This window comes from Pelodiscus sinensis, chromosome 2, assembly GCF_049634645.1.
Source record: "Pelodiscus sinensis isolate JC-2024 chromosome 2, ASM4963464v1, whole genome shotgun sequence".
In the NCBI taxonomy this organism is placed as follows: domain Eukaryota; kingdom Metazoa; phylum Chordata; order Testudines; family Trionychidae; genus Pelodiscus; species Pelodiscus sinensis.
In genome coordinates, this window is record NC_134712.1 from 140,654,179 (window position 1) to 140,679,464 (window position 25,286).

A 25,286-nucleotide genomic window follows, 5' to 3' on the forward strand; every position below is an offset into this window, starting at 1 on the left:
ATGGTGATTTGAATTTGGGTTTCTCACCTCCTGGGTGAATGTTCTAACCAGTGAGCTGTAGGAGAAAAAGAGGGTGGCTCTTCCTCTACTGGTGATTTTGTGCATGTCACTGAAGTCCCTTGTGAATTTTACTCCCCCAAATATGTTGGCCAATATTATTCAGCATATGTGTACTGAATCCGAGAATACTATTGGTCAGCATGAAACTGCATTTTTTGGTAAATAAACTATTTGTCCATCTTAGGAATACACATATCACCCTCTTGAGATCGCCATTATGAAACAGCATTTTTTAAAGAAATGTGTTATAAAAACTTTAATGCTACTTTGTGATATTATTTGTCCTTTTGACGCCCAGTAGATCAATTACTAAAATTGTGACTGCAGAGTGGTTTGCTTATTTAGTCACTTTATGGTACCTTTCCTCAAAACACGTACAGATTTTCAAGGGCCAGGTTCTGTCAGTAATTTTACATATGATTGATTTTCACTCATGCAAGAGTGGTGTTTCCTGTGTGATTAAAAAAATCCTCATCTGAAATCTTTGACGATTAGACACTAGGTTTGTGTTGGTGCCCCATTTCCTTTAAAATGTGCCCTCCTCAGCTCAGAATATATGCATATTTTGGATTCCCCATTCCTGTCAAAAATGCCCTTTTATAGACTTTCTTTCTCTTTATATACAATCACTCCCATCCCTACATCATCTCATAGGTAGCTAGATAAAGTTTGACCTCCATAATGAGGACAAAAGAGCTTACTATCTATACGAGGGGGATAGCTCCACCATTTCCTATGTCATATTACTGTAGATTATTTGCACCCATTCAGTGTATTTGGGAAAGTGAAAAACTCACAGCGTCTGAAGCAGAGGGCAAGAAAAAAGCATGGACAACTATTAAATCTCAGTTGACTAACATATCAGTCCCGTGTGTGTGTGTGTGTGTATGTGTGTGTGAAGGGTGCGAATCCCCTCCCCCAACAGTGTCCCAAGTAAGCGTGAGGGGGGTGTCTGATGTCAGCCCCTCCTCTACACCAGCCAGCAAGGGAGGGCCCAGTCCCTTGACAGTGCCCCTATGAGGCCATGTGCAAGCAACATGACGTGCAGGCTGCCCCCTTGCTACATGTGGCCATGGTGAAAGAACCTGCAGGCTGCAGTGCAAAGCTCTAGGCACAGGGGCTGCCCCTCTTTACTCTTTGGGAAGAGTCCCGCTGCAAGCTGGGGCAGAGGCCAGGCAGAGAGTGGGACTGGGACTGGGGCTGCAAAGCTAGGTGGGGAGGTCACTGCCTTTCAGCTGCACTTTGGAAACACACACACACACACACACACACACACACACACACACACACACACACACACACGCCTAGCCTGGCTCATGCTATAGGAGAGGGAGGTGGGATTGTCAGGGTCTTGCTGTTTCCTGGCTCTGCCTGTCGCAGCAGAGGTGCTGGGGTGCTGCTGCTGCACCACTCCAGCTTTATCTGGTTTCCATAATAGTCAAAACAGATTTAAATATCGCAGTGGGAAATAAAGAGCAGCAGGAAAGACAAGTTTTGCATGCAGATAAATGCTTTTGTAAAGGCTAGGAAGGCTGTTGCTGAGACAGATAGGAACAGAGTTGAAAATCAAGCATTAGCTATTGTTCTATCAGCAATCAGAGCATGTTGAATCAGGATTTGAAGTCAGTGAATGTCATGCAGGTGAAGAAAGCCAGCTACTAGAGATGGGAAGAGTGATGAAGACAGAAGCGGGTAGTCTTTCTGTGGATGATATTGATACTATTTTGAATGCCACAATGATGAAAGAAGAGATAATCAAAGTTGTTAATTCACTCTCACCTACTCAAAAATACCACCTGCTTACTCAACACTACATTCCACAAAGGGACTACATTTTTCCTTCCAGGTTTCTGCATAAATGTAATCGTGAGTTCAAGTATAGGTATCTGCATGACTGCAAGTGGATGCTATATCACTCCTCACTAGATTCTGCTTTTTATATTTATTGAGCAGTTATGGTTCCAGAAGACAAAAGGAGTAAATGTGGGCAAATTGTCAATACTCCCTTTATCAAATGGCACAAAATTGATGAAGAAGCTAAAGATCATCAGCAAACAAAATGCCATAACAATTCTATGCTTGCTGCAGAACACCTAAAACAGTCTATAGTGAACCCAGAAAAAAGCATAAATAATCGTTACGATCATAGTAAAAAACCATAACTCGAAACAGACACATTATCAAGTCTGTGTCTGAAACCATCCTTTTTTGTGGAAAACAATGTGTAGCATTACATGCAGATGATTAAGATGAACAGCCTTTAAAATGTTCAGAAACCTCGGATGTGGATGAAGCAGGCAATTGTGGCAACTTCTTAGCAGCACTGCGAATGGTAGCCAGACGTGACTCTATTCTGCATGATCATATACTCAGCATTGGTTTGAATAACCACAATGCAAAATATATATCACCAAGAATTCAGAATGAACTAATAGACATAATTGGTCATTATATTATTTGCCAAAAACTACTTGAAGTGATAAAGGCTGCATCTTTCTTCAGTATCATGGCTGATGAAGTATCTAGTCATAACAAAGAAGAGCTGGCATTACACGGTCATCTTGTAGACAAAAACAAGAATATTCGAGAAGACGTCTTGGACTTTTTGTTTTTGGAAATAATTACTGGTGAATACATCGCTAATGGTATGATCAAAATGCTAAACGAACTAGGATTGGATGTACCAAAAATAAGAGGACAAGGCCATGATGGCGCAGCAAACATGTCAAGTGATAATATCGGAATACAGCACTGCATAAGAGAACTATCACCGAAAGCAGTACATGTGCACTACAGTTCACATTATATCAACCTTGTAATTGCTTATTCCTGTGGTTTGCCAACTGTATGAAACACTATGGACAAACTGAAGTCTTACTGATTGTTTCTCCTAAGGAGTCCAAAGCATGGAGTTCTGCTTTTGTCCATCAGCAAAGAATTACCAGAGTCACAGGGTTGCAAGGCATTGATAAACTTTTTCAGGACTAGGTGGTCAGCAAGACATATTGCATATCAACACTTCTACCAAGCACACCTGTTTATTATTACAGCTTTGGAATTAATTGCTAATGGAATTAATCAAGACTGATGTGGAGAAGCCTACCAGAAAGTCGAATGGGACCCTAAAAGCAAGGCAGAGGCCAATAGTTTGCTTGTATGTCTTGCGTCACTTGACTTTATCACCACATTCATTTTACTTTATGAAGTAATATCTCATTTGTCAGGTCAAATTACAAAGCAAAACAATAGATATTGTCAGCACCTACAAGGAGATCGCTGAGGTTAAGAAAATTTATGGCGTCATATTAGAAAATATAAATGAGGAATTTGGTATAATCTATCAGTGTGCAATACGGGTAGCCCATGCAGTCAAAGGGGAGCCTTCTATGCCTTGAATAGTTGGTAGACAGGTTCACTGGCAAAATGCTGCAGCAACTACTCCAGAGGAATACTACAGAAGAAATGTGGCAGTTCGGTTCTTGGCTTATATCACTGGAGAACTGGAAGAGGAGTTCTCTGATTTAAATGATAGTTTCTTATCTTTTAGTACCATTTGTGTTTCGTGGAAATAACTTGCAAACCATTGATGACCTTCTAGCACCAGACCTGATTCAACAGAAAATCATTCGGTGTAAAGTCAAATATAGCAGGAGACAAGAAAGTGAATGGCCAGATACAGCTGCAAAAGCCATCAAGGAATGTGATGATGTCATGTTTCCTAACATATTTACACTCTTGAAGATATGCTGTACTATTCCTGTCACAAGTTGTGAGTGCGAATGCAGCGTAAGTGCTCTTCAGAGATTGCACAGTTACACGCGTACCAGCACAGCCCAAAAGTGATTGTCAGGTCTTGCACTCATGCACATCCACTATGAAGCCAAAGTGGACTTGGATGAAGTGATGGATATCTTTGCCCAGAAACCCCTTGGAAATCTGGAGCTTCAAACTCTCCTTAAAGATGGAAACTAACCGTGAACATGTCTTACATACTACTGTGAACTTACTGTCATCGAGAAAAGTTTGCTGATACCTAAAATCTATTTCACTACTACTAGCCATTATATAATCTTAACTGAAAAACTCTGGAAATGAAGAATGGAATATTTTAGAATATTGTTTTTCACTTACGATATTATAGCAAGATCCCAAAAGGTAATTTCTATAAAGCTGTTATTACTGTATACATTTTTAGTATGTTATAACAAAATCATTTTACCAATCACTGTTTCCATTCAACTATTTCATTAACCTCTCTTATGCACACTCATTGCATGACTATTTTGAACTCTTTTCTATTTAAAAAAACTGTGGCCCACATTTATAAAAAAGTACCCTTCTCCCACAGAAATACCTGCATATGGACCTGTGTATGTATCTATGTCCTGAACATAGTCTTTCAGTAAATTCCGAACAGTTTGCAACATGCTCCATACTAAAAAGTGAAAAACTGTTATGACAGATTTATCCATAACCTTGTCTCTTATCCCCAATGAACAATGTTCTCAGATTTGTCAGGAAACTGCTTAAAAATAACTGCAGAATTGGAGGCATTAATTGAACTTTTGCTCCAGTCAGTAACTCCAGCCAATAATTCGTGCCCTTAGATTAATTTAGCAGAGTCTTTGGCTGCCAGAGCTTTGAGCTTGTCTTACAGATTTGTGTTCTCACTTCACAACTGCAAAAAAATGGTCTTAATTCAGCTACTTATTTAAATCTGTTTGGCCTTTTATATCAATTGCATCTATCATACTTTCTGACACTCTGCTTAGAAAATTTACTTAAGGGCACAATAAACTTTTGGACTTGGAATCTCTGAGAAAATGAAATACTGAAACTCAAAATGTTTTAGTGATATAATAAGGACAAACTGACATGGTACAGGAAGAGGAGGATTAAAAAAGAACCTTTGCAACGTTAGGTTTAAAGCCCAGGACTAGAAGAGACCTCAATGAAAAATGAACAGCAGACAAGATGGCATAACGGCTGCTAGTCTGTCAGGTGGTGCTCACTGGGGAACCTGGGAAAAGTAGGCACTCCTCTTAACTTTTACTCATGCCATGATGTGACCTGATACTGTAGTCTGCAGGTGATACTCTGAGTGGACTGATACATGTAACAAACACTGCCATCCAGAGCTGAATCTAAGGCATTTTAGTGCCTGCTGTGCACCCCCTGCAGTTTTTCCCCCTCAGTTTCTCTACCTAATTTTCCCAATCCTGCAGTTTTGTGTCTTGGGTGGCTGCCCTGCTCTTCCCACCCTGGTTACAGTCCTGTTGCCATCTGTCCAGGGGGTTGATGGGAAGAAAAGAGCTGAAAATTGACATGTACAGGAGCAAAGTTTGGATGAATCAGTGTCCAGAATAGTTATAATCCATCTTTAAAGATAAACATTGGTGCTGAGTTTATGTGTACTTGTTTGAATTACAGAATGGGTTTCTGTGCAGTCATAACAGACAGTACTGTTGCACAGCGATATAGGCTGTATTAATCCTTAGGTCAGGAACAGATCAGTTCAGTGTCACACAGCTCACCTATAGTGTCTGTTATTTGCAAGTCATGGAATATATTGTTTACTTGCATAAGTTAGTATAGTTATTATAGTTTAAACAGAAACCCTCTACTTATGATTGCACTCTCTCTCCCTCTCCTTTCCTCTCTCTGTCTCCATAGTGTCTGCCTGATATGCAGATGTCCAAAGGTCATAATGCTTTTTTATTGCAAAATGAATGCATCTCAGTACAATGTAATCCTGTATCTAGAATCCTGACCCTGTTGTTTTATGAGAGCTGGGGCCTCCTTTCCGGCCTGGTTTCCACTGACTTCTTTGACACGCTTCACTAGACCTAATAGCTCCCTATTTCCAGTTACAATTTAGCATCTGAGCCAGGAGCTGGAGGAAAAAGGGAAGAAAGAGTGTAAATTATACGGAGTTGCGGTGAACAAAGGTTTTATTTCTCCTGAGCACAACCCTTTGATAGGAAAACGGGGGCAACAAATGTGTTGCTAATTTAATTAAGTAGTATGAGATTGCAGGGTCTGCAGATGCCATTTAGGACTGGATTAATCAAGAGCAGGTGATGAAAATGAATAGTCACACATAATGTTAGTATTTTTAACAATCCAACAGAGTCTAATGGAATCAAGTGCTATTTAACAACAGGGCTGTTTTACTTGCATATCCAAATGTATCTACACTTTGTTCTCCCTACCCATGCATATGACTCAAAAAATCTGTTCTATCTACTTGACATTATTTTTCTGGGACATCTTAAGATATTTAATATTTTACACAATATGACTTTATCCTCCCGTACCTCACACAGAAAAAGGGATCTCAAGGACTATTGAAGTATTGGATTCTTGCCACTGAATGAATTTAGCAGATAAGAGTTTGTTGAGAGGCCAAGAGTTCACACTCACAGATACTTTTTTTTCATCCTCACATATCTTTGTAATTAAAGTTTTAAAAATAAATCTTTTTAGGTTGTTTTTCTTTGAAGCCAAAAGCTGAAATACCTTTGATAATAAATGTTGGAAGCACAATAAGGTTATTTAACGGAATTTTCCTAGGAGTGTGACTTTCACTCTTAATAATGGAATGGGAGATGGATATTAGTAAAATGTTCTATGATGCCTGCAAATAAAAGTGATTTTAAGTAGCACATGACACTTGCATCAACTGGGCTGTAAATGGAAGTCAGATTGATCCAAAAGACAGCCTGAAACTATAGTATTTTTTTTGCCTATCATTTGACTGATCATTAAAGAGTTAAACTGTAACTTTAGAAAGCTGTGATGCCCCCAGGGCAGACCAGGGAATGGATATGATCTTCAGCATTCCATGTTGGAATCTCCCTCAGTCTCCTGTATCTCCTGCAAGGGGAAAGGAAGCAGAGGGTGTTAAGAACAGAGTGCTCTGGGAAAGTGGTGTAGGAATCATTCCCCACCACTGCCTACCCACTACCCACTCACCTATGCACAGGGAGAGTTGCAATCCCACACAGACTCGTCTCTCATGTATTCTGGAAATCTCTCCTTACCTTCTCACATAGGCACCTAAAGACAGGTCCCAGTCCTGTCACGAACAAGAATTGGGAGAGTCCTGTATTCTCCATTTTTAAAACATGCTCTCCCCCGTCTCCATCATAGATAAGTTAACTGCAAAAGTAAATGGACAGGCAAGAGCTCTCATAGGCCAGCACTTTTGATTCCCTATTCTTATTTAGGGAGCAAGTGTTTTTGCCAAATATGTCCTCAATGAGAGCAGGCTTAACCCCTAATCTGAAATATTGAATTTGTGATATGCCAGCCTAATCTTTATAGATTCCAAAGCCAGAAGAGTCCACTGTGATCAGCTAGTCTGATCTCCTGTATAACACTGGTCTTAGAGCTTCTCCAAAATGATTCCTACAGAATCACCTTTTGAAAAAAACTAATCCCGATTAAAAAATTTTCAGAGAGGGACAATCCACCATAATGCTTGGTAAATTGTTCCACTGGTCAATAAGATTCACCTTAAAAATGTATACCTCATTTCCATTCTGAATATGTGTAGGGTCCCCTTACAGCCATTTGGGTCATGTTATACCTTACCCTGCTCGAATGAAGAGCCTATTATTAAAAAATTGTTTCCTGCACCCCCAGTGCAGACAGAGGTAGGAAACCGTTTTCAGTCTCTCTGAACAAGTACTACTGCAGAGAATGGGTTGCGAGAGCTATCTGAGGAAAGGGATCAAAAGGAGACTGTTGAATGGAAGGTCTGGGATATATGGTCCTAAGAGTGAGGACTTCATAACTACCACTCCCAAGAGGAGGAGTCGGGTGGTGGTGGTGGTGGTGGTTGGGGACTCCCTCCTATGGGTGACAGAGTCATTCATCTGCAATACAGACATGGACACGTTAGTGTGCTGCTTTCCTGGAGCTAGAATTCAGGATATTCTGGACTGTGAGCTAAGATGGATCAAACCATTGGATCACTACCCATTCCAGCTGCTCCATGTGAGCACCAATGATATTGCCCAGAATGGCCATGAGTGAGTCACTGCAAACTACATGGCTCTGGGAAAAAGGCACAAATAGTGTTCTTGTCCAGCCTCCCTGTTGAAGGAAAAGGCCCAGGTCAGGACTATTAAATTATGAAGGTAAATGCATGGTTGCACAGGTGGTGTTGAAGAGAGAGCTTTGGATTTTTCAACCATATGATGGTGCTGCAGGAAAAAAGAATTGGTAGGAAGAAATGGAATCCACCTAACAAAGAGAGGGAAGAACATCTTGGCAGGCAGGCTTGCTAACCTAGTGAGGAGGACTTTAAACAAGGTTCTCCAGGAGATGGTGACCTAAGCTCTGTGTTAAGTGGGGAAGTGGAATACCAGGAGGAAACACAAGGAGGAGGGTGCAATAGGACAAGCATCCTAATTTACTCTGAGAAAATAGGGCAATCGGCTAGTTATCTTAGGTGCCTGTACAAGAATGCAAGAAGCCTGGAAAACAAACAGGAAGAATTCCAAATCCTGGCACAGTCAAGGATCCATGATGTGATTGGAATAACAGAGACATGATTGGATAACTTACATGACTAGAGCACTGTCATGGAAAAATATAAACAGTTCAGGAAAGATAGGTGTGGGAGAAAAGGCAGAGGAGTGGCTCTGTATGTAAGAGAGCAATATAATTTCTCAGAGCTTCAGTATGGGTATGTCTAAACTACATCCCTCTGTTGAAAGAGGGATGTAAATTAGGCAAATCAAAAGTGCAAAGGAAGCAGGGATTTAAGTATCCCGTGCTTCATTTGCATAATTGCATTACAGCGGTCTTTTGAAAAAGGGTATTTCGAAAGTGAAACTGCCATCTAGATGTGGTTCTTTCGGAAAAAAAAAACCTTTTTTGACAGATCCCGTATTCCTTAGGATTTTTTTTCTAAAGAAACACATCTTTTCACTTTCAAAATACCCTTTTCTAAGCACCACACTGCTAAAATGACCTTTGGGTTTCATGGCTGAAAAAAAGGTTGTGCACCACTGATTTATATGAATAAACTATTATAAAAAAGTTGTCCAGCTGTACCTATGTTTCCTCATGAGACAGTAAGCTAAATGCCATAATTTGGCCTATGCTGTTTGCAGTGTTATTGTAGCCTTGCTGGCCCTGAGATATGACCGAGACAAGGTGAGTGAGGAAATATCATTTATTGAACGAACTTCTGTTGGTGGAAGAGAAAAGCTTTCAAGCTACAAAGAGCTCTTCCTCAGGTGTGAAAAAAGTAATCAGTGTCACATCCAGGAGCGGCCCTAGACCAGCTGCCGGCAACTGGTGCCCTTGACAAAACGTGCAATCAATGCCCGTGCATCCAAAACCCTCAACGGCCATTTATCTTGGTGCCCTAGGCGACCGCCTAGTTCGCCTGTATTGACAAGTCACCACTAGTCACAGCTAAATACAAGGTGGGACAGATTGTTATGTATAGGAGGTTAACACAGTGCAAGAGCCCAGTTAACGTGAAGTGGGCAATTAACATCTCTGAAGTCATAGGATAAAGGAGGATTAGAAGGTTACAAATTGTTGTAATGAACCTTATAACTCATGTCTCTGTAGAACCATGATTTTTGGTGTCTAGAAGAGTTACAAATTTAAGTTCCCAGGCTCATCTTTTGAAGGTGTTGCACAAAGTTTCTTTGAGGGCAAAGTCTGAGAGGGTATGTCTACACTACAAAGTTAGTTCGAACTAACGGCCGTTAGTTTGAACTAACTTTCATAGGCGCTACACTAGCGCTCCGTTAGTTCGAATTTAATTCGAACTAACGGAGCGCTTTGTTCAAACTAGGTAAACCTCATTCCACGAGGATTAAGCCTAGTTCGAATTTACTAATTCGAATTAAGGGGTGTGTAGCCCCTTAATTCAAACTAGTGGGAGGCTAGCCCTTCCCAGCTTTCTCTGGTGGCCACTCTGGCCAACACCAGGGAAACTCGTCTGCCCCCCTCCCGGCCCCGGAGCCCTTAAAGGGGCATAGGCTGGCTACGGGGTTTGTGCCAGTTGCAAGGCTGCCAGGACCCGTGCCAGCACACCCAGCAGCTGACACCCCATGAGCCAGCCACCCGATGCCCCCCACTCTTCCCCCTCTTCCCGGGACCAGCCTGGCGGCTCCCAGGACCCTACCCAGGGCCCCAAGAGGCGGGCGCCCGCGTGGTCTAGTGCGGAGATCGTGGACCTCATCCAGGTTTGGGGGAAGCCTCGTTCCACGAGGCGTACAGATAGTTCAGAATATCTAGTCCGTGCCGCATGTAGCTGCGCGGCACGGGGTTCAAACAAGCCGGCATTTAAAAATGGCGCCGGCCGGCTTATGCAAATAAAGCCCGGGAAATTCAAATCCCGGGCTTCATTTGCACGTTCGGTATGCATACATTACCCCGCTAGTTCGCACTAGCGGGGTAGTGTAGACATACCCTATTTGACAGTAGGTAGGGAGGGGAAAAGGGAAGTGGGGTAGGGTGGAAGAAGGCCCCAGTGGGGCATGCAAGGGAGAGGTCAGTCCTCCTCCTCCACCAGGAAGCTCTCCCGCAGGGCTTCCCGGATCCGGACGGCCCCCCGCTGGGCTTTCCGGATGGCGGCGGTGCGGGGCTGACCGTAGTGGCCAGTCATGTGGTCAGCCTCAGCCATCCAGGCTGGCAGGAAAGTCTCCCCCTTTCTCTCACATAAATTGTGGAGCACACAACATGCTGCCACCATGGGAGGGATGTTGTGCTTGGCCAGGTCCAGACGGGTGAGGAAGCATTGAAAGCAGGCTTTCAGTCACCTGAAGGCCCCCTCCACCACGATGCGGGCCCTGGTCAGCCTGGGATTGAAGGCCTGGCGGGAGGGATTGAGGTGCCCCATGTAGGGCTTCATCAGCCACAGCTGCAGTGGGTAGGGGACATCCCTCACCAGGCACACAGGCATGTCCACGTCCCCGATCCTGATGTGGCCATTGGGGAAGAAGGTCCCGTCCTGCAGCCGCTGGCACACGGAGGAGTTGCGGTACACCCGGGCGTCGTGTGCTTTGCCGGACCAGCCCACATTAATGTCCGTGAACTGTCTCCGGTGGTCGCACACGGCCTGCAGGATCATGGAGAAGTACCCCTTGCAGTTCGTGTAACGGGACGCCTGGTGTTCCGGGGCACGGATGGGGATGTGCGCCCCGTCGATGGCCCCCCTGCAGTTGGGGAAGCCAAGGGCGCCGAATCCCCGGGTGACGGCATCCAGGTCAGCGAGGCGGACCACCCTGCGGAGCAGCACCCGGTTGATGGCCTTGACCACCTGCAGAGAGACACAGCAAAGCGCCAATCAGTGGGGCGCCTGGGTGGCTGGGAGCGTTCATGCCCTGGCAGTGCCCCGCACCCCACTCCCGGAAGCAACCCCCCTGGTGGCATGTAGTACGGCCGGGACAGACCAACCCCTCCAGTGCAGGGTGCTTTCGCCTCCTCCCGCCCCCCCTTTGTCCCTGGGGCGGCCCATCCCCTCCTCGCAGCCCCCCTTCCCTTCCAGCGCAGTGGCCGATGAGTGCCATACCTGCATGAGCACCGCTCCGACAGTGGATCTCCCCACGCCGAACTGGTTCCCGACGGATCGGTAGCTGTCTGGCATGGAGAGCTTCCAGAGGGCGATGGCCACCCACTTCTGGAGGGGGATGGCAGGCCTCATGCGAGTGTCCCTTCTGCGCAGGGCAGGGGCGAGCCACTCGCAGAGCTCCAGGAAGGTGTCCCTCCTCATCCTGAAGTTCTGGGTCCACTGTCGGTCCTCCCAGCACTCCAGGACGATGCGGTCCCACCAGTCAGTGCTGGTGTCCAGACGCCAGATGCGGTGGGGCACGCCAGTGCCGGGGTGCTGCCGCGGTTCCTCCACGGCCCCCAGGGCAGCCAGGTGGAGAGGCAGGGGGCTGACATGCACCAGGTGGTGCCAGGCAGCCTCGAGCCATTGGTGGCAGGCTTGCAGCAGCAAGTCCAGAAAGTGCACCAGAAGGTGCAGGGCGAGCTCTGGCTCCATGTTGCCACCTGTGTCGGTGTCCCCGAAGGGAAGCACCGACACAGACGGGCACAGAGACCAACGCTTTGCTGTCCCTCGGCGAGGTTGGCAAGCAAGCAGGAAAAGCTGAGAACCGGCTGTCCAGGGGGGTCCCTTTAAGCACGAGCCTCAGATAGCCTCAGACAGCAGCCACACAAAGCAACTACTGACCTGGTGCTCTGCCAGAACCGGTTTCAGCCGCCTTTAAATGCCCCCCTGCGTCCAATCAGTGTGGACGCGCTAGTTCGAATTAGCAAAACGCTAATTCGAACTAGTTTTTAGTTTTAGACGCGTTAGTTCGAGAGCTTAGTTCGAATTAGCGCTGTAGTGTAGACATACCCAGAGATCCTACATAGAAGGACCACATTGTGTCTTCAGGTTTTGACATCTATTGTTATGGCAAAGCCTCATATTTACAGGTTGAACGTCTTTAATCCAGAACTCTCTCATCCAGAAACAGCTGTCATCCAGAATGATTTTAGTTAGCTAGATATTCACTTTTCATGGGTGTGACCAAGTTTCCTGCTGTCCCATAAAGTTTGTTAACAGCCACCAGCCCTAGCTCTCTGTGTTCTGTGTTGTTATTTAGCTCTAATTTACTCCTAAATGTCCTTTAACAGCACAGTACGCAGTGGAAATGTTGGTAATGCTGCTAGATAATACTGGCCTCCCATGATCCAGAAAATTCTCTCTTTTGGAACCACTCAGGTCCCGAGGATTCCGGACTAGAGAGGTTCAACCTGTATTTTAAATACATGTGTCCTGGTCTGTGGAGAACTTGCTTCTGATGATGAGCTTGGCAAGGCTGGGAGAAGGAGCTGTTTGAATACTAGCGGAGCAGAGTCAGGAAAGTTTTCTTTTGGGATATGGGGCCCATTAAATATTGGTTGTAAATCTGTTAATATAGTGGTGGTTGTTGAAGCTGTGGTGAAAATCTATAAGGTGCTTCAGTTTGTCTGTTCAGAGGATGAAAATTTCATTGATATTTCTCAGGTGTATCATTGGTTTCATGGTGCATTTTTCCAGAATTTTTTTCCTCAGTGTGACAGATGAACAGACTGGCAGATTAGGAAACCATCTCAGTATCCATGTCTGTTCCTATGGTTTGGAAAAAGTGTTTGTTGTTAAATGTAAAGTTATGTGTGAGGATGAAACAAATGGATGAGTTTTGCAATGTGTTTGAAGAGCTTATATGAGTGTTTTCCAATGTCTTGCAGATATTTGAAACAGCCAGCAGTAATGCCCTCATGATAAGTGATACTGCTGGATAAGGAAGCTTCAACACCATGTAGTTCTAATTTGGCCTATTGAATTTCTCTTTTATGCTTTCCTCTGAGTATCTGTGGATCTGGCTATCTCCTGTAAAATATATAACATGCAATAAATGGAATAAGAAATCTATGCACATTAAGAATAGTGATAGAAATGTAGCCGTGTTAGTCTGGGGTATCACTCAGATGTTGCTCTAGATGCATGTTGATCATTGAGGGGCGAGATTCATCCCTCATGTGAGATAGGAAATTCTTGTTTCATCTGTCTGAAATGTTCCCTCATGTAGGGTACAAAACGATATCTAGCAACTTCTCAGGGTATCTCTGATTACTTCCTTGTATGTGTAGTGGGCAAGACTATGAGAAAACCTTGGCTGAGCTGTCATGGAGGGGAGGCATAGACAGGTAAGAGGAGTATCTCTGAAGTATTGGTAAGGTGAAGTAAGCTGAGGCGTGACAGGCAATGTTTGGGTGTCACTGATGTTGGCTATACTTGCAGAGTAGGGGACTCTATTTTGGGAAACAGTGACTCTGAAAAATTTCTGGGGATTGTGGTAGAATGCTGAACATGTGAGTCCCAAAGGAACTGATGGAATCCTGGAATCTTTAAACAGAGGGCTCTCAATTAGTAGAGGAGAGGTTATTTGGCACTATTATGAAAGAGGCTGAAATACTGTATCCAGGTCTGTTGCACACAATTCCAGAAGGATGTTGAGAAGTTGGAAAGGGTTCAAAGAAGAGCCATGAGAATGATTAAGGGATTAAAAGACCTGTCTGATGATGATAAACTCAGAGTTTGATCTATTTATTTTAACAAGGAGAAGGTTAAGGGGTGACTTAATTACAATCTATAAGTATCTACACGGGGAACAAATATTCGGTAATGGGTTCTTCAATCTGGCAGAGAAAGGAATAACTTGGTCTAGTGACTGGAAGCTGAAGCTTAGCAAAATCAAATTGAAATAGGGCATAATTTTTAACAGTGAGGGTAATTAACAAATGGAACAATTAACCAAATGTTTTAGTGTATTCTCTATCACTGAACATTTTAAATCAAGATTGGATGTTTTTTCTAAAAGGTGGTCTATGCTCAATGAATTAATTTAGGGAAAATCTATGGCTTCTATTATAGGGAAGGCAAAACTTGATGATCACAATGGTCTTTTCTGGCCTTGGAATCTATGAATCTATGAAGTCTGTTCTGTGGATTTGGGGTATTTGGATATAAAATTGCAGAATATCTGACAACATAAACTCAATGTTTTGAATATTAAAATAGCTTCTAGCTAGGGGAACAAACTATTTCACTGTACTACATTCAGATAAGAGCTGCTTTTAATCATGTGGGCTTTAAACATATTTCCTGAGGTTATATCTAGTCATGAATTTTACTGGTCTTGCTTCCTGTTAAAATAAAATATTTGCTAATGCTATAAGCATCAGGATACAAATTTAGCATATAATAAAGAAATATAAGATTTTGTTAAAGACATTCATTTAAATTCTAGCCAGCCAGACTACTTTAAAGACCCAGGGTATGCCTACACTGCCACCCTAGTTCGAACTAGGGTGGCTAATGTAGGCATTCGAACTTGCAAATGAAGCCCGGGATTTAAATATCTCGGGTTTCATTTGAATGTTCCCGGGCGCCGCCATTTTTAAATGTCCCGTAGTTCAAACTACCTGCCACAGCTACACGCAGCTCTGACTAGGTAGTTAGAATTAAAGCTCCTAATTCGAACTATCGTTATTCCTCCTGCAAGGATGATAAGGTTGGGACATTGTCCAAGAGTTTCTCACATGTTCTCTAAGGGGGAGGGAGGTTCTGAAACTAGGGAACCCTGTCTATGATCCTTGAGAGCCCATAAATATGACTGCTGGATATCTGTGCTGTGGGGACTTAGAGGGATCCCTAACTCAGGCCCTTTTTCATACTCCTTGGAAGAAGAAGAGAAAGGAAGGTTGCTATCTGGACAAATGCTCCGCAATGTAATGGAGGCAGGCCTGGTTAGTTCTTAAAAGGCATGTAAATGATCTCTGGATATTGAGCCACATCAAAACATAAAATAAATATGACCCTATGGACAGCTACCTACTGCGATTATAATATTTCCAGAGCAATTTAGCAGTTTAGAACCAATAATGTACAGCTACATGTAATTCATAGAGTTTAAGGCCAGACAGGACAATTAGATCATCCAATCTGAACTCCTATATATCACCAGCCATTAAAAGTTATCCAGTTAACCTGCAATTTAGCCCAATTATTTGTGTTTGACTCAACCATATCTCCCAAAAAGGCATCCAGTCTTGACATGAAGACATCAAGAAATGGAGAATTCATCACGTTTCTTGGTAATTTGTAATGGTTAAAATCACTCTTGATGTTAAAAAAACTTCCTTAATTCCTATTTAAATTTGTCTGGTTTCACATTCTAGCTATGGTTCTTGTTTGCCTTTCCCCTGTAGATTATAGAGCCCCTTTGTACCTGATATTTCCTCCTTGTCAAAGTACTCTTACAATGTAATCAAATCACCTTTCAATCTTCTTAGTAAACTAAGTAGATTGTACTTCTTAAATCTCCCACTGTTAAGGCACTTTCTCCAGTCCTTGAATGATTTTTGGAAACTATTTGCTGTACCTTCTCCGATTTTTCAACATCCTTTTAAAAACATGGAATTGTACACAGTACTCCATCAATGTGCTATAAAGAAGTAAAATCCCATTCCTTCTCTTATTTTCTGCACCCTCCAAGGATTACATTAGCTCTATTTTGTCAATGATTTGTCCCTGGCATGGTGGCTGCTCTTGATGCCATTCATCAGATATCTTCAGTGCCATGTCAGGCTGAACTGACCTCCAAATTCATGCTCCATATAGATCTCTGCCATACCAGAGTAAGAGTACTTTTGAAATCTAGCAACAAAGTCACTTGCTTTTTTGTCCTTTCGATTACTTCTTTTTAGTCAAAGCTTAAAATGGCATGGACAAATGCTTCCATGAAAACAGTATTCCTTACTCTTTTTGTCATAGAAAAAAGTGCCAGTAGATACAAAATTAAATCTAGGAGCCCTTGAATTTAAGATGGGTAAGAATATAAAAAAGTAACATCTGTACTATATGGGTGCCCAAACAGTTCCGCATATATTTAGGGGAAATCAATGACTGAAATATTATATGAATATATTGTTATATTTTTCCAGTTAATTAGAGGAAATAAAATATAACTGTATATGAGGCCTATTGGAAGGCAGAGGAGATGTTGAATACCTAATTTAGGAGTTTCTTCTTGTAGCTGTGAAAATTGCATAATTATGTTATTGTCCGGTTTTTTGTTTATCATGTGTACCGTGGTCTCATTAGTCTGTACAACAATCCCAAAATGGCCATGATTTCCACAAGTGCAATAAGATATTTTAATTGTTATATTTATAAAGATAAATTGGCAATTTTACAATGCCCCAAAGGGTGAATTCATGGGTTTTAGTTTAAAGTTTATCACATGATCTCACTGCATGACATCGCAAATCTCCCATCTCTCCTTTGTTGGTCTATATGCATGAATAATTTTCCCAGTGCTTGTTTGTAGCAGAGCAGGAAAAAGAGAGAATTATCACAGCACAATCTCTTGTTGTCCTCTATCAGCATTCCGTTGGTCTGAGCTGGCTTACAACAGTGTAAAGACATCAGTGGCATGTGTTATAATATATTGAGCATTGTACTCCTGAAGAACGCACGAAAGAAAGAACATTGTTCTACTAGGGAGCAATTCATCGGGTTTTTCCCAGAGACTCTTGGGTCAAGTTTTTATAGGCCTATTTGATTTTCAAATTCTTCTTTCCCTCTTTTTCCTCTCAGTGAGCCATAGTGTCCAAACTTGTCTACATTTACTTCCCATGTTTTGTGCATGGTAGATGTCCTTTAAAAAGAGTATCTCAAATAAGTCTTTATTCTTGTTTTGTTGGCTCTTATTCTGTGTTTTCATGAACTCTGGCCCTGGCCATGGCAACTGCAAGAAAAATGTTAACATTGATTGACAGGATTAAAAAAGCCTCCATCCCTATCCGCATTTCAAACACTTTGGGAACAATGGTGTTTGGTGTGATTGAATTAATGAGATATCGCGGACTGTCAAAAGAGCACACATACTTTACATAAACCTGATTATCTTTGCATGGCAGAAATGAAAAAAAAAAAAAAAAAAAGAGGGAACAGAGGTTTGGCTTTCACTCATACCTCCAAAGGAGCCATCAAAGTGTATGCCCTGGCTCAGAGAGTGATGTGCCGCTCAGCTGGCCTGCCCTCCCTTTGTCTACACATATTGCCTGGCCCTGCTTAGCATATATCAGCCAGGGGCTTTAACAAGGCTATTCAGGAAAGTAGGCCCAAAAACAACACTCTTTTCAGAACTCAGCACCTCTATGCTGATTTTTTTCCAGAGGTCTATTATTTAACTTGAACTAACCATACATTTCAACAATTAGACCCGAACTGGCTCCTGCTGCCCTAGCTTAACCCCAAAGAGTGACATCAGTCATGACTTTAACACATATTTAAAGAGGTGAGCCCCTGCTGGTACTCATTTTAAAAAATAGAATGACTATAGAGAGATGAAGGCTTGGTAGAGAATGTCTTCCTCCTTGCAGTTTTAAATAACATTTTGCTCTTCTGGGAAATATTGTAATTAGTCACAATGTTATGGTGGAGAAACCTGACTCATCGTTCATACCACTATATTCTAACTGATGACAAGAACATCAACTATTTTTTCCATACGAGATTATGCTGAATTAAGAGGCTCTGAATTAAACATAATCCAAGGAACCAAAATAAATCTATCTATCTATCTATCTATCTATCTATCTATCTATCTATCTATCTATCTATCTATCTATCTATCTATCTATCTATCTATCTATCTATCTATCTATCTACATGGCTCTTTTATCACTATGGGGTGATGAGGTTCCTCTGATCCATGGTTACAGGTAAGCAGAATCCAATTTAAAGACCAAAAATTATCTCACATTTGGTATCTTCGCACCTTGGCTCAAGGCTTTCAAACTTTCTGAAGCAGAAAACTGCTTTCTTCATTTTTTAAACATTCATTTTAAATTAAGTTTATTTAATGTAAGAACTGACCTGAACCTTCACCAAGAACATAATCCATATGGAGACCAAGCCTTGTTTTAGTTTTGAAAATGTTCAGTTCACATTTATGTATGTATGTATGTATGTATTTATTTATTTATTTATTTATTTATTTATTTTGTAAACCTCTACTGGAATAAAACACAAAATGGCTTCTCTCCCAATATTAGGTTGACTTATCTGCCGGTATTTCTGGACTGACTGGAATATTGAAAAACACAAAGACAAAATGTTTCTCATGAGAATTCCAACCCATTTTTGCAGATACAAAAAGCATGGATAATCTAGTTAAATTTCAGATAAGCGATCAAATATGTTAATGCATATATGAATCATTTAAACCTTCAAATCTCATGAGCATCTTTGATTACCTTATCTCCTTTTTATGAAAAATACGAACACATTATGAACACCAGAGGCAGTATCCACAGCTTCCTTTGGGCCCTTGTACCATTGATAGGGGAATTCTGCCTTAACTCATAATGGAATTAGAAAGAAAAAAAATCAAATTTTTCCTCAGCATAACTCCATTGAAGACAGTGCTGACCAAAAATACAGTTAGTTTGTCCATCAAAACTTTACAGTGAATTCCATAAACAAATTCAGTGGCTACAGGGAAAGATAACTGCCCATCACACACTGTGGATTAGTGACCTGATATCCCATAGCATATAGGGTTCTCTCAAGATTCTATGATACTGGGTTACAATAAATGTTTAATCTCACCATGCATTTTGAAAAACACTGCAGAATAAGGAAGTTTAAAATCACAAGATCACACATTAAGAATATTGCCCTGTAAATTGATAATTCATGGAAAATCTCAAATTTGGCATGTGCATGAGTTGTATTGGCATCTTAACAAACACAGAAAGTTAACAATACTCAGCAAGTCCAGGCCAGAACTGTGCATTGTAAGATTACAAACACCCAAGTAAAACATTGCCCCTGAAAGCTTAACCAGTAGATGTCTCTGTTTCATAAACCCTGCCATGATTTCAGCTGCCATTACCTCCCAGTTACAATTTTTTATCTCTCTTATCTGTATTCATTCACTTAGAATAAGGACTGCAAACTGACAAGAGGGAGATAGTATTGGGGAATTAATGTTAAAGGAGCTCAGTATGTTTTCTCCTCCCAAATCAAGAGGTTTGAATTTCAGATGCATAAAAAGTAAGCACTAAAACCACAATGAAAGAAACTCATAAGCCTGAGTCCAAGTCTCATCTTGAGTGTAAGCAAGTTGGCTTACAGTGCGTTACATGACAACTGGTGTGATCAGTCTTTGTCTCTACCAGTAAGCAGAGCGCAACCACTATGGGTGTGTCTAGACTACAGGGTTTTGTCGACAAAAGTGGACTTTTGTTGACAAAACTAAACCTGCATCTACATTACCGCTGAGTTCTGTCGACATAACGTCGACAGAACTCAGCAGTTTTGTCGACACTGGTAAACCTCATTTCACAAGGCATAGCGCCTTCTGTCGACAGAGTTCTGTCAACAGAAAGCGTTATTGCATGTAAACTGTCTTTGTGTCTACACTGCCATGTCGGCAAAGCAGCTTGCTTTGTTGACAGAACTGAATGTAGTGGAGACGCTCTTTGTCGACAGAAGCTTTGTCGACTGTATTTGTCGACAAAACTTCTGTCGACAAAACCTTGTAGTCTAGACGTACCCGAAGTTTGGGTTTATAACAGGAGGTATAACCCTCAACTCTTGTAGGTTTATGCTTTCTCTTTCTTCTCCCTCTGCGTGCATCTGCACAGCAGGGCTTAACATGAAATAAGTTATGCAAAATGAGCTACGTCAATTGCATAACTTATTTCAAAATAGCCTATTTTGAAATTGGGAGCGTCTACACAGCTCTTATTTCGAAAGAGAGCACTGTTCCTCTAACTTCCCTTACTCCTTGCACTATGAAGGTTACAGGAGTTGGAGTAAGAATCCCTCCAGCTTGATAGTATTTCAACATTATGTCGAAATAACTGCCTGCTGTGTAGATACGGACTAAGTTATTTCAAAATAATGTTGCTGTGTAGACATACCCTCTTTTATTGTAGCTTCTACACTCCCATGAATACCCTTCCTTACTCACACGTTACATGAATATCTTCCACATCTACTCCTTCTATAGTCTTTCCACTCCATGGAATAAGCCAGGAGTCAAACTCCCTAATCAGATCCACCAGCAGGGCGAAGGAAAGGGTTGCTAGAGACTTTGACAGCTAAACAAATTTCATTCCTCTTCCACAAGGAATTTCTCCATCCAAAGAGAGGGTTCCAAGATTTGGAAAGCAGACAGAACTCTAGAGCAGCAAGAAGAGGGCAGGAAGCCTAGGGAATGTGTTCTGCTCTTAAGCAGGCAGTCTCTGAGACTGGTACTAAATTGCACTGCCCTCTGCTGGACCCCTTCTCACAGTGGCAGCCTGCAGCTTGCTGCTTAATGGAAACAATGCTAAAAATCTTCTCATTAATGTCCCGGAGTTGGCACCCCTACTGAGGCTGAGTTAGGTACTGTAGTACCACTTGTTATCCCTGGTAACAAACCTGACACCGAGTTCATAAATGTTTTCATAAGGCCTTTATAATTATCAGAGTACATGAAAATAGCTACACAAAAGAGACTAACACCAGTGAGTACCAAGGGAAACCAGACTGTTATTTGCTCCTAATCTATCTATTATTGATTCTTATGCAGACGTCTTAAAAATTAATGTCCATTCTGTTCACCTAAGATGAAATGTATGATATACTTGCCCCACCATTCAATTATCTTCTTGTTTAAAAATATGCTTAAATTTTCACTTCATTATAGAATAACTGAGCCATCTCACAATGACATGAAATTCAGCTCTTTTCATTATTAAAGAGACATTTAAATCCAGATAAAGTCTGTTTTCTGTCTGGATAATACTCCTGAGTATTTTATCTAATTTTCAGTGGTCTTCTGAGTGCTGCCAATATGCTTGAATTAAGTATATAATTAATCATATATAACTAGCATCCTTTCCAGGACATATATAAATATTCTCATATTTCTGTAATCTTTTAACAAATTACCATAAGAAAAACAACAACCATTTCCACTGTGTGGAGACACATCCCAGGTACCAGAAAATGGGCCACTTCCAACGCAAATGTTGCTATGTGGTTTGTGTGACTTTTTCCAGTCTGTAGACTAAAGTAAGGAGCAATATAAATGGGGGTATAACTTACATGGCCTTTAGTACCTGAAAGAGTGAGTAACAGAAAGGTGCAAAAAGTAAGAGAAATAATGAAGATAAACTCCCTTTTATATTCTCTTGTTATTTGCTTTTCTTGATACTTCACCCCAAATTCACAGCCTGTAGTTTACAAGTTACAATCATTTATAGTGACTAAGAGTTTGTCTACACTGCCCTACTGCTCCGACTGCTGTGTTATATAGCAATACACACCAAAGTGCTGCTTTGTAACTCCCCCATGTGGATACTGTGAGCATGAACTAAAAGATTCCTAATTCATATCAGTGTAGTCCTCTTTAAACAGTACTACACTAATGCAAACTAGGACCCTTTTGGTTTGTGTCTGCAGTATCTACATGGGGGATTTTCAGTGTAGTACTTTGGTGCACACTGATATTCACATCTTCATAGTCTAGGCTTCGAGGTAGGGTAGACATGCATTATACTGTCAGATAACATGATTTACTAATGAATAAATGGTACCCATTGATCAGAAGCTTCAGGGGGTAGCCGAGTTAGTCTGTACATGTTAAACTTAAAAAACAACAAAAGGTCTGGTAGCACTTTATAGACTAACAAAATATGTAAATGGTATTCGTGGGCTGTTTTGTTAGTCTATAAAGTGCGTCCAGATCTTTTGGGTTTTTTTAAGTTTATCTGGTACCCATTGCTGTCACCCCTGAATCTATGCATACCAGTGGCCAAATTGTGCTTTCAGATTACATGTGGCTCATACTAATTTCAGGGCCAAGCAATCAGATCTGAAAAGATAATTTGATATATAACCACTTATCACTGTCTACTCATATGGCTCTTCAAGTCTTGAACCCCTCTTCTGTTTTCTTCTCATGACTCACCGAAATTGAGGAATCATTCTTTCTCTTGTGCTGACCCATGTTTCTGGAGAAGCCTCTCTCACTTCCACTTCGAGGTTAGTTGGGGCTTATCTAGTTTTGGAAAGAAATAGGTAACATGAGGTTAAATTTAGTTAATAAGTTAACCAACTCCAACCTAGCCACAATCTTTACTCCACTGCAGACAAGTTAAAAAATTTTACTTTACACTAGGTGCTGGGTAGTGTTTTAAAATATGTTAATTAAAACATGATAGCTAACTTGTATTAAAACATTACACATTTTTTAGTTCATACCGGGCCCATATATTTCATGTCCAAGAATATTTAAAGGAAACATTTAGGTTGAAATCCTGACCCAAATTTCTTCCTCCTAATTTCTGTTTTACTAACTCACATAACTGAGCCTGAGGAGATATTTTATAACTAAAAAGCATTTATTATATTTTAAATAATTTTGTATGAGCATTATATAAATGCCAGTATTACTACTACAAAATATATTCTGTACTATCTCTTTTCCTATACTTTAAAAAGTGAAAGCGGATTTCTCCACTGTTCGACTTCCTCATATCAAAACCAAGTAATTCAGATCACAACAATACAATGAATAAGACAAAGTATCATTTGAGTATTACTTAAACAAACAGGTATTCTGCTCATACTATGCATTTATTAATCTGTAGTTACTGTTTTCTGGTGAGAATTCAAATTAAGATTTGTGTCCACACATTTCAATTAGTTATTATATGTTAAATATAAATGTGTTTATGAAAATATATCATACATATAATTTCAAAACATTTTACCTAATTGTAATGCATTTTACAAATGTCATATTAAATGTATTGCACAATAAGAATTTGAATTTGCATACCGATTTGGATTATGCATGTCTGACCATACTCCTCTCCAGTTTGAACATAACAGTCTTCCTTTTAAATTTGGCACCATTCGGTTTTAGGGGTTTTCTTTATGAGGATGGTGGAGTTTTCCTTTTCAGCTTTGTTTTGAGAAGAGCATTCTTTGCACTTCAGATTCAGTATCCTTGAGTAACCGGAAATCATTAATAAATGTAATTATCACTAGCGATGTTGGAACGGGAGAAGCTTTCAGGTTAGTACAATGCCCTGGCAAAACATGTTTGACTGGATGAAAAAGTTTACGGAGATTAACACCCACTGAGCTGGCTCACAGGCAGGTTGTTGCAGGTTAATGGAAATGTGTGGCAACAGTCAGCAACATTAGCAATGTCTTTATCGTTGCATCTCATAAATATTCTTTTTAACCCCCCCTAACAACAATGTTTTAGGCTTTTCTAAAAAGAAGTAGGAAAGCTAACTCCATGCTTATTTTAAGGATTAGGCCTATTCTGTCCAGGTTCTCGCCTCCCCCCCCCCCCCCTTCAGAATTGTCTAGCTTTTTATATGCTTATTTTAAAGTTGTAAGAGACATTATGATTGCCATCTCCTCAACTTGGTATCAAAAGCAGGAGAAATTAACAATCTCAGATTGTTCTTGGTTGACCTGGGAAGATGTTGTTATAAATGCAACGTGCTATCAACTGAAGACTCACAAAGCAGAATTATCCTTAAGTGGCAGTTCTAGTCATTAAAATGAATTTAAAAGGAGTATAAACCTTCTTGTAGTTATGTACAAGTTTGTTGCTCTTTTCAGCTCTTTATCTGTTTCCTTGTATATTAAATCACAAAGACTTTGTTCTTTAGCAGATTGAAAATAGAGCTGGGAAGGGGTTAAGGATCTGCGTTGACTGCAATTTCTCAATCAGCCTCGGGAAGCCTCAGGTCAACTTTGCTCATAAAACTCTGCACAAATATTTCTTTTTCTATCAGAGGAATTCTAATTCTGCACACAGACCAGTGCCACTCAGATTATTACACATTATTAAAAATTAATTTAAAAAATGGTTTGGTTCCTGTAATCTCCTGTAGATATGAGTGCCAAAGCCTTAGAAAAAATAACTACTGTCATGTTAAAATAAAAATATTGTTTTTATTCCTGCTTTTCTTATTCACTATTTCTCTTGTTTTTTAGTTTTAAAATCTTTGCTTGCTCTTTTTTTTTCTTTCATGGTACAATTACAGCATTTTACCCCTAGGTACAAGCCCTACCTTATGAGAAACTCAAATAGAGCTTTAGCAGGGGTAAAACCGGTAGGTACTTGTGAAGCTGGCAGGACAGATGCCAATTCTGTCTGTAGGCATAAATTAAGAACTGACAAACTCACAGCTGAAGACCAGGCCAATTCACATATATGTTGGTTTTGCCCAAAACAGGTATTAGTCTTATAAGAATGTATTTAGTGTTTAAACTCTATGAAATCCTTGCAAGTTACTGCATGCATTAATCTCAGTTGCAATATCTGTATTCCATACTATTAAGGAAATATGTAAGACTGGCTTCATAACTTTAAAAATATTTTTTCTGAACTCAGGCACAGAATGGCCCATTCCCACCTATCCAGAAGAACAATCAAAATCAGATGGGCCACCAAGGAGAGTTGCAGTACAAGGGACTGATTAATGGCCATATCACACCTTGGCTATGGCTTGTGAAAGGAACCTTGCCCTGTGGAAGATTTTCCTTCTCTTTTGGCTGTTGATCTCTGACAGGGCCAGAGCCACCCAGAAACCAGAGATACCCAGGCATTTCCTCCTGGGGCTGTCCT

At 41.1% G+C, this 25,286-nt stretch overlaps 1 long non-coding RNA gene across 1 annotated transcript; it reads right to left on the reverse strand.

Annotated features, from left to right (window-relative positions):
• Positions 1-968: 968 nt before the first annotated feature.
• On the reverse strand, positions 969-23,753 carry LOC112543705 (uncharacterized). Its single transcript, XR_003086924.2, has 3 exons — positions 23,475-23,753; positions 22,602-22,691; positions 969-17,378 (listed from the first exon to the last, which is right to left on the reverse strand). It is a non-coding gene; the product is annotated as an uncharacterized LOC112543705 (long non-coding RNA).
• Between the last annotated feature and the right edge of the window lie 1,533 nt (positions 23,754-25,286).